Here is a 14,718-nt window from a genome sequence, read left to right on the forward strand (position 1 = left end):
TTTTTTTAATTGAAAAAAAAAATACTATGAAACCCTTTGATCTCCTTCCACATCTCCCATCCCCCCACACATGAAGGTATGTGAGGTCAAAATTCAACCTTAGGTCTGTTTGAATCCAACATTCAAGTTTTTACCACTACGGGTCCTCAGTTTGAGGTCCAGACCCACAATTTTCACTGTCTGACCTTTACGAGTATCTCAATTTACCTGGTAAGAATAGCAAGAGGAAAATGTCTGTCTTCATTGGGGTGTGCTAGATAAATCTGTCAGACTTTATCTTCTCACATGCTTCCACCTTGCTAAGTTCCATGTTGACCATCTTCTTTCTGATAATAGATCTTAACAACAAGAAAACTAATAAAATATACAAAGCACAAAAAAGGAAAAGGGGCGCCTGGGTAGCTCAGTTGTTAAGCATCTGCCTTCGGCTCAGGGTGTGATCCCAGCGTTATGGGATCGAGCCCCTCATCAGGCTCCTCTGCTGGGAGCCTGCTTCTTCCTCTCCCACTCCCCCTGCTTGTGGTCCCTCTCTCTCTGTCAAATAAATAAATAAAATCTTTAAAAAAAAAAAGGAAAAGGAAAAGAAAATACAACAGCCCCTACGTTCTCAACATCCAGATTTCACATATTACCGGACTCAACAAGTATTGATATGGACAAGCCAGGGCCCTGGGATATGGCAAATAAACAAATACCCCTGCTCTTGTAGAGTTTGTATTTGACTGACAAATATTAATGTGGCCGTATCTGCATCAGGGATTTCTTTCTAAAGATTTTATTTATTTAACTGAGAAAGAGAGAGATAGCACATGAGCACAGGAGTGCACGAGTGGGTTGAGGGGCAGAAGGAGAAGCAGACTCCCTACTGAGCATGGAACCTGATGTAGGACTCGATCCTAGGACTCTGAGATCATGACCTGAGCTGAAGGCAGGTGCTTAACCCACTGAGCCACCCAGGCACCCTTGCATCAGGAATTTTTGAAGAAATGATCAGTTACAGATAGAGCGGGAGTCACCTGCCCATCCCACGTTCTCCCCCGGGGCCTCCTGAGGTCGGTGTGCATCCCCAACTGATTGATTTTGAGTGATAGTGTGGGTCAAGCCCAATCCTCTCTCATTAGACTTGGTAGGCATTCTTCCTTTCATGTTGACTTTCAGAGACACATAACAATTAGCGGCATTTCAGATGAAGCTCCAGGAGCTCAGGAAGGGCTTAGCAGGCATGCTGAGGTGCCCCCCTGGATTACTCCACTGGAAGTTGTAAAGATCAAAGGAGAGGATGTGTATGAAAGATTTATCCACTGTAAATTATCCCACAGATACTGTGTATTTTCCTTGTGTTAGTCATCTGCTGGGTACCACTGCGCCTTACCTGTGTCCAGAGCCTCACAACTTTCTCTACCACAGGCGTCACCCTGAGCATCCCTCGTGGAGAGTTCCCCCACTGGAGACCATGGCCAGGAGTCTTTGGCTCCTCAAACTGGGTCCAGCCGCAAGTGTGTGCCAGGGCAGAGGATGTGGGTTCCCAGAAGCTGCACAAAGGTGTCAGATGATACAAGTCAGAAGTACTAATGTGAGTCACGGCCGAATTCTCTGAGAGACAGACTTTACCACCTGGAGCAGGAAATGGAAAGGAACTGGCAGGTCAATTCGTGTTTGTTCCCTGCACCCAGCATGTCTGTGCAGGGGCTCCTGCGTGCCTGTGTGAAAGTGCCCCTTCTTGCTCAGCACTGGCTGGGCTTCCTGGAGGGGTGCCAGTTGGCACTTGCTTTCCCCTCCACCTTTCCCCCTCTCCTTTCCCCCTCACTCTGGGCTCCCTGCCCTAATAGCTCCTAGTGAAATGTCAGTGTGCTAGCCTCACCTTGCACTGAGCCTAGGAAATCTGGGCTACTCCCGCTTCCTCCTCCACCTTCTCTTCTTCATCTCCTTGATTCCACATGCCTCCACAGCGGAAGAGAGTCCAGAAATATCATGAAGCTTCCCTAAGAAGATCACCAAATGTTCCAAAATGCCCTTGGGTGCCAGTGTGTTGGAAAGTGCAATCAGTGTATCCCCATCTGAAAGATGAGCAAACTGAGGCCTCAAAAGGGAGTGACAAGGAAGAGATGACAAAGAGGAACAAAAACAGCTTCACCCTTTCTTGCTCAGATTTTATTCACAGGAAAGACAGTGTGACACGGGTTTAATATGGTGAAGGGCTGAAAGCCTTTTGGTTTTGGTCTGTAATAACATTTCTCTTCCTCATTAACACACTGGTTCTTGTTTATAATTGGCCTTAATGAACATCACTAAGGATCGTCTCTCACATTATCCCTCGTCTCCAACTGCGATTGCCCTAGTTCTGTCCATCAACATCTTTCTCCTGCAGCAATTTCTACATTGGTTTCCCCACCTCTCCCTCTCCATCCCTCAGCCCTCCTCCACTCTGTAGCCAGAGCCTGTTAGTCAACTCGGGCTGCTATACTCAAACACCACAGACTGGGTGTTGGGGGCTCAAACAGCAGAGATTCATTTCTCACAGTTCTGAGTCTGAGAAGTCCACCATTAATGAGATGGCTGATTAGGTTCCTGGTAAGTGTTCTCCTCCTCGTTTGTAGATGGCCGCCTTCTTGCTCTGTGCTCTCATGACCTCTGTGCACAGAGAAAGTAGGAGTTTGCTAGTCTCTCTTCTAAGAGGCCACAAATCCTACTGGATCAAAGCCCTGCTCATGACCTCATTTAATCCTAGTAACTACTTTAGATGCTTATCCCCAAATACAGTCACATTGGGAGTGGAAGCTTCAACGTATGAATTTCAGGGGGACACAGACATTCAGTCCATAACATTCTACCCTTTGCCCCTCAGAATTCATGTTCTTCTGATGTGTAAAATATACTTGTTCCATCCTAGCACCCTTCAACATTTTAATTCATTTCCTTTCCAGCTCTGAAGTCTAAAGTCCAAAGTTACATATAAATATGTAAATTCAATGTGGGTGAAATGGGGTATGATTCATTCGAGGCACAATTCCCCTCCAGACGCGAAACTGTGAAACCACATAAGTTATGTGCTTCCAAAATACAACGGTGACATAGGCGTAGGATAGACATCAATTTTCCAAAAAGGAGAAATCAGAAGGAAGAAAGGAAGGGGTGACAGGTCCCTAGCAAATAAAACTCAAGCAAGGCAAATTCCATTAGATCTTAAGGCTGGAGCATCATCTTCTTTGGTTCAATACTCTGCCTTCCAGGCACACTGGGTTGGCAGTGTCACCTCCTCTCTCTAGCTCAGTGGGGCGGCCCCTGCCACCTTTGGCTTGGCAAGAGAGTCCAGCCCACATGGCACTGGGCCATGGTCTTGCCCTTGAGGCACTGGGTGGTGGCATTCTAGCTCCTGAAACGAAAGAGAGCCTATGCTTGTAAACTAAGGAGAAAGCCGTCCTACCCACTTGGCCTGTGATAGAATGTCAGCCTGAAGGTCTCTGGATCACCTTCAAGGTCCTTCCTTCGTTTTCTGGAAGGATTATTCATTTTCCCAGCTGGATAGCTATGTTGTCTGGTCCTGTAGAATCCCAGAAGGCAGACAGCTTTCTTTCATTCCATCCCCATACGTTCTGTTCCGTTTAGTTCCCTCTGGCAGTGTTTCTGCTAGTATAATCCTATGTCTCTTCCTGACTTCTGCTGAGGTGGTTGATTAAGTGTGTCTTTCATACCCACATTAATCTTCTTATCAAAAGGTTGGTCAGCCAAACCGTTATTGTTCTTTTCAGAACAAGCTTTCTCTTTTCTTATAGTATAGATAGGTTGAGAATTTCCCAAATCTTCAAGTTCTAGTTCATTCTGCTTGACTATTTTTTCAGTATATTTCTCATCTCAGATTTTACTATCATAATCAAAAGGAACCACACGGATCCTTCGACACTCCTTAGAAATTTCCTTAGCTAGGGCTAGCTCGGCGGCTCAGTTGGTTGGGCATCCAACTCTTGATTTCAGCTTGAGTCATGATCTCGGGGTCATGGGATTGGGTCCCATGTTGGGCTCCAGGCTCAGTGGGGAGTCTGCTTGAGGGTTCTCTCCTTCTCGCCCTGACCCTCCCCCTGCTCTCTCTCTCTAAAATAAATAAATCTTTTTAAAAAAGATTCCTTAGCTAAATATCTAACTGAATTGCTCACAGGTTCACCTTCTACAAAATGCTGGAGTACAACTCAGCTGAATTTTTGCCACTTTGCGATAGGGATTGCCTTTTCCTCATTTTCCAATGGCCTAGTCCTCATTTCCATCTGAGAACCTCACTAGAATGGCTTTGAATATTCATATACTACCAACAGTCTCTTCACAGAAATCTAGGCTCTTTCTAGCAGGAACTTCAAAACTCCTCCAGCCTCTGCTCCTCACCCAGATTCAAAGCCACTTCCACATTTTTAGGTATTTGTGACAGCAACACCCCACTTCACTCTACCAAAATCTGTATTAGGTGGGGTTCTCTGCAAGAAAACAAAACAAAACAGAACTGGTAAGAGATATACATATATACACACATACATACGTAGCTGATCCTTGGACAATGAGGGGGTTAGAAGTATCAATCCTCCATGAAGTCAAAAATTCATGTGTAACTTTTGAGTCTCCAAAAACTTAACTATTGATAATCTACTATTGACCGGAACTCTTACTAATTGCATAAATAGTAAATTAATACATACTCTGTCAGTTACGTACCGTATTCTTACAATAAAGTATAGAGAAAAATGTTATTTAAAAAATCATAAGGAAAATACATTTATGATAGTGTACTGTATCTATTTAAAAAATCTGCGTAGAAGTGGACCTGTGCAGTTCAAATCTAGTATTGTTCAAGGGTCAACTGGCAAGGGTCATTTTTTATATATGTAAAATAAAGAATTGGAGAATTGACTCATGAAATATTATATATTATATTATTATAATGTATTATTTTTATTATGTCATTATATGTTACTATATTATAAATATAAATATATTATATATAAATTATATATGAATCATTATGTTTTAATATATTAATATTATATTATAATATGTATAAACTGTATATAAATATAAATTTAAATATGTATTATAATAATATATTATGTTCTATATCATATATTATAATAAAGACTTAAAGGACTTATGGAGGCTAATCAGTGACAAGCCCTGACATCTTGCAGTGGGCAATCTGAAGAAATAATAGTGTAGTTCAGGCCTGAAGGCTGGCAGCCTTGACACCCAGGAAGAGCCAATGTTTTAGTTCAAGGGCAAAGGCAAACAAAACAAAAGGAAAACAAAAACAAACGAAACAATGTCCCAGCTGAAAGGCATTCATTAACCTTCACACTGAGTGACTTCTCAAACACAAGTCCATGGTGCTCTGGGTGCAATTGTGTCCCTCACAGAAGACATGTTGAAGTCTTGACCCCCAGTATATCTGAATGTGACCTGATCTGGACGAGAGTGTTGCAGATGAAATTAGTTAATGTGAGGTCACACTGTAGGGGATGGGCCCCTGAGCCAGGATGACTGATTTCCTTACAAAAAACATATGAATACCAGCTATGCAAAGAGACAAAGACACAGGGAAAAGCCATGAGAAGATGGGAGAACAAGAATGTTTCTGGAAGCCAAAAACACTAAATACTGCCAGCATGCCCCCAGGAGCGAGGACAAGGTAAGAAAGGAGTCCCCTCTGCTTTTAGAGGGAGCAGAGTCCTGCCCACCCCTTCATCTCAGACCTGACACTGTGCAACAATACATTTCTGCTGTTTCAAGACAGCCGGGGTGTGGCACTTTGTTACGCAGCGCTAGGAAACGAATACCCTGGCTTATAAACGTTTACTGACTTTCCAGATTGCATAAGCTTGGGTCCACTTAACAGTGTAGCCTTCAGGGTCTGCCCGCTGTGGGACACTGTCTTCCATGGACAGTTTTCTCCCCTGGCAGCCAGTCAAGGCTCGGCCACGGAGGGCACTTCACTGCTGCTGAAATAGGCCCCAAGTTGTCCTGGCTTCGGTCCTGATGCCCCCTTCAGCTGGCAAGGAGTCTATTCTATCTTCTCCCTTCTCACTGTCACGGCAGCTCGCCATTCAGAATCTTATTCATTCTCCACAGCTGAGGTTAAATAAAACCACTTCTAGGAAAATTTCTTTGCTGCCTCCGATTTCGTAAGAAGCAACTGCTCCTTGCACCGGTAGTTCTATAGAAACTTGCCGTTGCCTTAATTAGTACTCATTTCTTCCTACTTCATTTTATTCAGATACGTAGTTACTGGCGTGTCCAGCACAGTGTCTAGCACGGGTAAGTGCTCACGCATTTATGCAACAAATAGTCCCGAACACAATGTTCTAGGCTTTGTTCCAAGACAGCAGAGTCGAGGTTCGTATGGAACTTACACAAACTAGTGGAGGGCGGGGTACAGACAGTAAATAAGTGGATACATGACTATGTGACTTTTTGGCATTGAGAAGAATCACGGAAATAGGAAAGAGGGCTTTGTGGCAGAAAGTGGACAGTGTGAGGCATGGGGGCAGCAGGTGCGGGGGAAGAAGGTCAAGGACTTCCTCACTTGGGATTTCTGAGTGGAGACCCACATGACAAGGACAAGGCCGCGTATGCAGACCCACAGGAGGGGAGCCCAGAAGACCATGGTGGGGGCGGGGGAGCCCAGAGGATGAAGAGAATTGTGGTGCAGAACTAACTTTGAGGGGGTATTGGTGGCTCAGGGATCTTGGAGAGTTTCTTTGGCAAGTGGAATGAGCATGGAAAACTTCAACTCATGTCTGGAGAAAATACAGAATTGGGAGGTAATCCGACATCTCTTACTAGTGTTATATCTGTGTTTCCTTCAAAAGTCACTGCAAAATGTTTGCAGTATAACTAACTTCCTCTCCGTTAGTGCCTGTCATTCAGACTCAGTCAAGTGTTGACTGAGCTTCTGTTATAGGCCTCACATGGACAGGCTGCCTGAGATGTGTCTTCTCGCGCTGTGTGGGTCGGGTCGATCTGGTTCCCTTGTCTTCACACAACAAAGGTGGCTTGCGTGTGTTTCTTCCTGCTCATGCTCCTTGCCCATCAGAGAGTGGGAAGGGCTCTATTCTACACCGGCCCCCTGGCAGGTGCGGTTCCTGCCTCAGTACAGGCCTGTCCACCCCTTTGGTCCCTGCGTCAGCGAAGGAGAAGCACCAGGGAGTCGTACTTACTTGTCCCAGTGTCAGTGTGGAACCTGTCACATAGGACAGGCTTGCCTAACCACAAGGGAGCCAGGAAACGTCAGGGAACAAAAAACTAGTGGGTGAGCATGACCATCTCGGCCCTGCACACCCACTTTCAAAACAAGTCAGTGGGAGTCCCTGGAGGTTAAATGCCTCATTCAAAGTCACACCCCACAAACGTATCCTGCTCTGTCCTCTCTCTCTGTGTATGCACACATCATACTTCTCTCTCTCATTGATGCTGTATGTATACGTTTGCATGTGTGTATGTGTGTATATGTATGTGTGTGATGTATGTATTTTGTGTATTGTATATATTTACATGCATTTAAGAGTCCTGGTGAGTGCCAATATTTGTCCTGTGAACAAGGGAATTAATACACACTAAGGGTCATCTTTAAGAAAGTTCACTAAAACAAACAAACAAAACCCAAACCAAAAAAAAAAAAGTGAAAAAATTATTGTATTTGCTGATTTTTATTTTATCTTTATTTTTTTCACTTTTTCACAATTTACTCTATTGAGTTTTCTCCATATATGACACTGAGAATCAGAACAAAAACAGTGAAGCTATTTTCATTGAAAATTAAAAATTAAGAGCTCTCTGAAGCTTACTGGCCATGAGTCATTCCTGTTTTGTGCCGCAGGCAGCTGAGGACTCATCGATAATTACACCACGGCTCTATGGCCACGTTGCCACCTTCCTCCCGGTTAGAATGGAAACAAAGTGTGTACGTGAACGCCTCACTTCACTCCCACCTTTTCTTTATGCAATCATGAAAGTCTTTCATTTCCTTCCTCTACTTCATTTCATCACACTTATCATCGCTCTTACATTATATTCTTGTTTTTCGTGTCTGTCCTTTCAACGGAAGCTAAGTTTCACGCGAGTAGGGAGCTACCTCTGTTTTTGTCTGTGGTCTCCTCTACAGCTGGAAGAGTTCTTGGCACAGAGTAGATATTCGGTAAATATTTTGGAATGAATGGATGACAGAAAGCAAAGAAGAATCTCATTGTCCACCTAATAATAACTAATGTGTGTTAGATGGTCTGAATATGTCATACATTTCATCCTTTCAATTACTCGGAGACAGAGGTATGATTGTCTGCAATTTACAGATGAGGGAAAAGAGGATCGGGGAGGTAGTTGTCATGGCGGGGGTTCCATGTGGTCACTCTGCTGGACTAGGAGGTCCACAGTATTTCTGTATTTGCATAAGACCTTAGCTTATTCTGTCCCTGAGCCTTGATGCCATTCTCTACCCCATCTCCCCAGATCGTTAGGGCTAAGCCACAGCTTTCCATAACAGTCTCCCACCTCTCATGGGCTGGAGTCCTAGCCCCAAACCCACCTGAGGGACTTTGATCCTGCTTTCTGGTGACAGCCCTCCCTGCTGCAGACTCTCCATGTATCCCTCCCCTCCATCCCCCCTCGTTTGCCATGTGGTTCCTGTTCGGTCCTCCGATATCCACTAACCCATCCAGAATGATTTCACACACTCCCAGCAAGGCATCTGATCCCTTCCAGTCCAGACCTGAGACTGGCAAGCTAATAAAAAATATGGGAGGGAAATGACATACACATGCAGATATGTATGCTATAAGCATTTTAATTATACATTTGTTTGCCAATATTTTTTTATTTAAGGCTGTGGTCTTTTCCTTGAATGTGAATATTGTGATTGGCATTCTGTTTATTCTATCTTGAAAAAAAACACACTCATAATGATTTTTTTTCGACTTGTAACTCCCATTTCTTTCTAGTGGAGTGGTGTCTTGTACCTACTTGCAAATTGATCTGAGCGTAGAGCTTGATGTCTTGATGTCTTCCCTCCAACATTTAGCGTCCTCACACTACGTTCAAAGTGAATATTTTTAGTGAGTCATCTTTGATATGTTCTTTGAATTTTCAAAGAAAAAAACCAGTTTTCTTTTTATATTCATTTATACTAGTTTAGATAACATTTTATGAAATTATGGAATTAACACAGAAGGACCATTATCATAAATAGTTTAGGGAACAAGCACTTATAACTCCTAAGAACCATATAACTCAAGGGATTAAAGCAAAATAATATGACATACAAGGCAGCTGTCTCATTGCTCCAAAAAATTAGTGTGCCATGCCTATCAGATATCATATTTGCAAAAGGAATCAGGACCTAAGTTTATTTTATTTTAATTTTTTTAAAGATTTTATTTATTTCTTTGACAGAGACAGCCAGTGAGAGAGGAAACACAAGCAGGGGGAGTGGGAGAGGAAGAAGCAGGCTCCCAGCAGAGCAGGGAGCCTGATGCGGGGCTCGACTCCAGGACCCTGGAATCACGCCCTGAGCTGAAGGCAGACACTTAACGACTGAGCCACCCAGGCGCCCCAGGACCTAGGTTTATAAAAGTGTCTACTGTACTGGATTTCTCTGCCTGCCCAACTGTATTTCTCCCCAAGCCCTGTTGCTGGGCATTGTCCCCAGCTCTCCATGCACCTGCTCCTCTGGTAACATGTCAACTGTCTGGAGCCATTTCTCTGAGGACCTCTAACTCCTTGCAGATAAACCAAGCTACCATATCACCGTAGTCCTGATAGACTCCTGGCTGACTCGGACTTTCCAGAAATCTCAGGCCATATTTTTTACAGAACCCTATCTGAAATGCACAGAGAGTGTCGCACACTAATTCCCATCCTAGTTGAGCGTGCTGAACCTTGAAGAGAGAAAACACATTTAATGCAGATAAATGCATAGCGCATTCTCCCGCCCCCACCCAATCAGGCAATTACAGCACCGGGCCAGAATTTTCTTCCACATTTTGTACATAAAACATAATTCTGCCACCAGCTGCTCACCAACATTTTGTTTTCTCCTCAACAGACAACAAAATGACAAAACAGATCAGCAGAGGGTGATCTGGCAGCATAACCAATGAGACGCAACCCCCCTCCAGCCAGCCTGTCATTAGGAAGCCGCTTTCTGTTTCTAAAATAAACCCTCTGAAATCATTGCCTTCCTGCATCTGTGCTTCCACCTAGGAAAGGGAGATGTTCTCCTAACTCACAGGTGCAGGGGTGTGCTGAGGGAGGCCGAGGGAGGGCTCTGTATCAGCAGGAAGGGCAGGGGGCTGCGATCCAGGGAGAGAGTTGAAGGCTTACATTTTCATATGCACAGAATTAAGACCATTTGGTATTAGGTGTCAGGAGTGTTTGGTAATACGATTGCCTGGCCTGAGAACCTATCTCCTGTCACATCAGCTCTGTGCTTTTTTTCCACGTTATTGATTTTCCTTCTAACCCGACAATACCCTCCATCCACATGGTCCCATCTACACCCTCAGCCCTCTCTTCCAATACTCATCTAGGACCTACTCAGTGTAAGGTGCTTTACACGTGTCAAGGAAGGGCAAGGAAAGAGGCAATGTTTCAAACCAAAAATGGCAGTGGTTGCTTCTGTCATGCAGGGTGGTGGCATAATAGCGGGGACATGGGTATTCCTATCCCCTTCCTTAGCAGGGACAAAGAGGCAGAGAAAAGGGAATGGTGTGTGAAGTCCCCCCCAGATCTACTGTGCCTCTGAGGGGTAAGCCCAGGGCAAGGTGGGCCACCACATCCTGGAGCATATTAAAGAGAGGACGAAATAAGCTTTTGGGGGACCATGGGCAGTGGGGGCAGGGAGGGACTGAAAATAGGCCAAGTGCCTTTAGCAGACGGTAGACGATTGCTGAAGTTCTGGGTAATCCTTCTGGGGCTGCTCCAAAACTCAATGAAGTCAGCAGGCATCCACAATCTTTGTTGAGCCTGAATTTGTTGGGGGGCTCAAAAGAAAAGGGCTGGGTTTTACTGTGTGGCATGTATCAACGTGAAAGGGGCCATAAGATCATGGGTGGACATAACTCATTTAATGGGTTCTAGGAACAAAGGTAACCAGGAAAGTGGTTGTCTGCCTACCCTCACTACCTCCCAGGAAGTCACAGGAAGTCTGAATCACGCACGCATGGGTGGGCTGTAGCGCCTGACGGGAGGTTCAGCAAATCTCAACTGACTATTAAAGCCCTAGGCACCTCACCTGACATCTATGCATATTCATGAACGCCTACAGCAGTTTTCTTATCCTTATTTTACAGGTGGGGAAGCTGAGACTTCAGGGAAGTGATGGGATTTGCTCAAGGTCACAGAATTAAAAGCAAAGCTGTAGGGAAGCCAGGCGTTCCTTTTTCTACAGTGCCAAGATTTGTCAAGAATGTCTGAATGTCAAAAATGTCGCAGGCTCTTCGATTTATATAATTATTACACCATACTACTAGCTTCATTTTACAGATTAAAAAAAAAAAGATAATTAAGTGTGGTGAAACCCTTTGCTACATGTGATATTTTTTCCTATGATTTGAATCTATTTCCTTCTCATTACTAAACCCTGTTCTGCTCTAAATGGCTCTGCTCTGGTTGTCTGGGGTCCATGTTCTAGAAAGAGGACACTTTTAAGGGAGGTTATAAGGTCTAAAAATGAAGAAACCAGGTAAAATGAGCTGTACTCTGAGAGACAGGAAAGGAACCTAGAAGTGCAAACAGGTGTCGGGGCTCATCTCCAAAGGAAGTCAGGGACATCAGAGAGAAAAACACGAAAGAGAGGACCCTGTGAGTTTTTAACCATTTTCCTCTCTCTCCTGTGATTATAGAATCTATATGCCCACTTGCATGATTAGAAATACTTATAAGAAAGTGAAATTGTCCATGTTGTTGTCTTATACAGCAGTGAAGAATGTTAAAGTCTTTATGACTTTATTCCATTATCCAGCAAGATGCAGAGGGGAAAGAACGCACACAGATAACAGAGGTGGTGGCAGCTTCAAGGAGCAAAGAAAAACAAGGTAAGAATTGGGACTTGCACCATGGGAGAAGGATGGTACGGGCCTGAAGGGTGGTCCTGGGGGTTAAGGAAGGGATGTATACGGTTCCCTGGTATGAATATCTATCCCTTTCCCCCAGTTTTCCTATAAGTCAATACATACAAGCAAAATTTATAATGATAAGTCATCTTAATAAATGGCATTGGAGTTTCTCTTGGAAGGAAATATCATTATTTAGCAAATGAGCAGATGGTCGACCATTTAGATGTGAAGACACAGGATTCAGAGTAGAATCTAAAGGAGCCTTCAGAACGAAGAAGGGCCAAATCGTTATGCCCAAGGAAATGGACAGGATTTGCAATGTTGTTTAATTCCCACAGGACAGGTGGCATGAGGGGAGGGGACACCGCATTGGGTGGCACAGCGTGGGGGCAGTGATTCCTTGCTTCCGGAGACCCACAGATCTCTACTGGGCTGGCTAGGAAGAGGCGGCCCTACTACTCAATGTCCACTGTGATACAGGCTTTTGAATCCCTCTCTTGCCAAATGCGCAGTAAAGCTGGCTCCCTACACAGAGGCCTTATGAAAGTCATTTGAGCTGCTTTGTAGTTACTAAAATCCAGAGCCAGATTAGCATTGCCTACCTAGAAACTTTAATATAGAACAAGATAAGTCTGCAGGGAGAGTAAAAACATAGAGGTGTGTATGAACTTGAGTAGTTCAGCACCCTGAGAATCTGCAGACATTCATTTAGAGGGGGGCACTGGACCTTCCACATGTCATGAAATCAATTGTTTGAGGCTGATCATTTTTTTTTAAGATTTTATTTATTTATTAGAGAGAGAGAGAGAGGGCACAAGTGGGGGCAGGAGGACAGGGACAAGCAAACTCTCTGCTGAGCAGGGAGCCCAATATGAGGGCTCAATCCCCAGACCCTGAGACCATGACTTGGGCCAAAGTCAGATGCTTAACCAACTGAGCCACCAGGCACCCGGAGGCCAATCATTATTTAGATTGGATCATTTTAGTTGACACGAGGATTATATATATTTGAAACACCCCAATTCATTTCATTTATTTTTAAAGATTTTATTCATTTGTTTGACAGAGAGAGAGACAGCCAGCGAAAGAGGGAACACAAGCAGGGGGAGTGGGAGAGGAAGAAGCAGGCTCCCAGAAGAGCAGGGAGCCCGCTGCAGGGGTCAATCCCAGGACTCTGGGATCACGCCCTGAGCTGAAGGCAGACGCTTAACGACTGAGCCACCCAGGCGCCCCACCCCAATTCATTTCACAAATGATTTTCGAATGTAAAATATATGTGGTATTAAAAAAAAAGTATGCAAAATGAACAAAAAGTTTATTATTAAGATAAATTATGATATATTTATAGACTAGAGCTCCATTAAAATATAGGGAGGACATTATTGGGATCTTCCTCTAAGTTGCCTTAGCTCATGGCCAACCGGAAGCAGCACCCAGCAGTGTGAGCAGATTTTGCTCAGTCCTGGTTTGACTTCCTGCCTCACTCCAACAGCGGATCTGTCAGTTCACCCAGAGCCCTGTGCCTAGTGGTGGTGAGCAAGTTCCCATGGTCATCCTCGAGCATTCGGCCCATGTGGAGAGGGCCTTGAACCGGCTAACTCTTGGATAAGGAGCTAGAACACAGTTTACGTGGCTCTTACGATATACATAGAACAGTCTATCTATCCCCTTAATGAAAACAATTCATTTTGGTAGCGGACTTTGAAAGGATATTTATTTTATCTTTTGGCTACTCTACATCATTCAGTCTTTCTCCAAGTATTTACTTTTGCATTTTAAGATGCATCACCATATGTTATTTTTAGTGTAGTTTGGGGGCTCTGATGTGTTACTGGGTAGTTGTTGGACTCTCGGGGAAACGAAGAACATGGTGGGTGTGGTGGAGTGACATCAGTGTGTGTGTCCCTATGGCCTGCCTGTCACTATTGTCATTAGTCACACAGAGCCACGTATCCAAACCTTTCTTAAAACAGTTATCCCAAGACATAAATCTGCCACCAGAAAATCACAGTTGCATTTCCATTTCTGAAAGAGAAAAGGAATTTTATGCCTAAATGTTCGGGCTGGGCTTACCAAAGGAAACCCGCACATGAATTATGAGCCATTCCCCATGATACAATGCAGCATGAATCTCCTGGAATATACAGACTTCAGAATTACTTGTGAGTTATATGGTCACTTGCAACTCACAGAAATAAATAGTTTCATTCTAATATCTATATTGTCACCCCGTCTCCTTCATAAAGTTGGCCAGTCTAGCTATAAATTTGACAGTCAATACATTTCTAAAGATTATATGGACTTCCAAGATTTGTTTTGAACACACCTTTAACATTTTTTCCCATCTTCAAGTAGAGTCAAAGAAAGCGTCTCTTAACACTGCAGGAAATGGGGACCGAAATTAAAGTAAATAACTTAAGTTGAGAATTCATCAACCCATCCACTCACAGATCATTTGTCCACCCATCTACTGAAGGCTGTTTCTGAATACCAATACTACCTCTTCGATTTACTTGTAATATGACCAAAGGCACTTTAGGTAGACCATCTAAAAATGTGACTTACAGACCCATATAATAAGGGAGTGATAACTCCTATGTCACGTGCTATGGTTATTCTGGGCCTTGAACTTTCC

The sequence above is a fragment of the Ursus arctos genome, unplaced genomic scaffold (genome assembly GCF_023065955.2).
Source record: "Ursus arctos isolate Adak ecotype North America unplaced genomic scaffold, UrsArc2.0 scaffold_9, whole genome shotgun sequence".
NCBI classification, from domain to species: Eukaryota; Metazoa; Chordata; class Mammalia; order Carnivora; family Ursidae; genus Ursus; species Ursus arctos.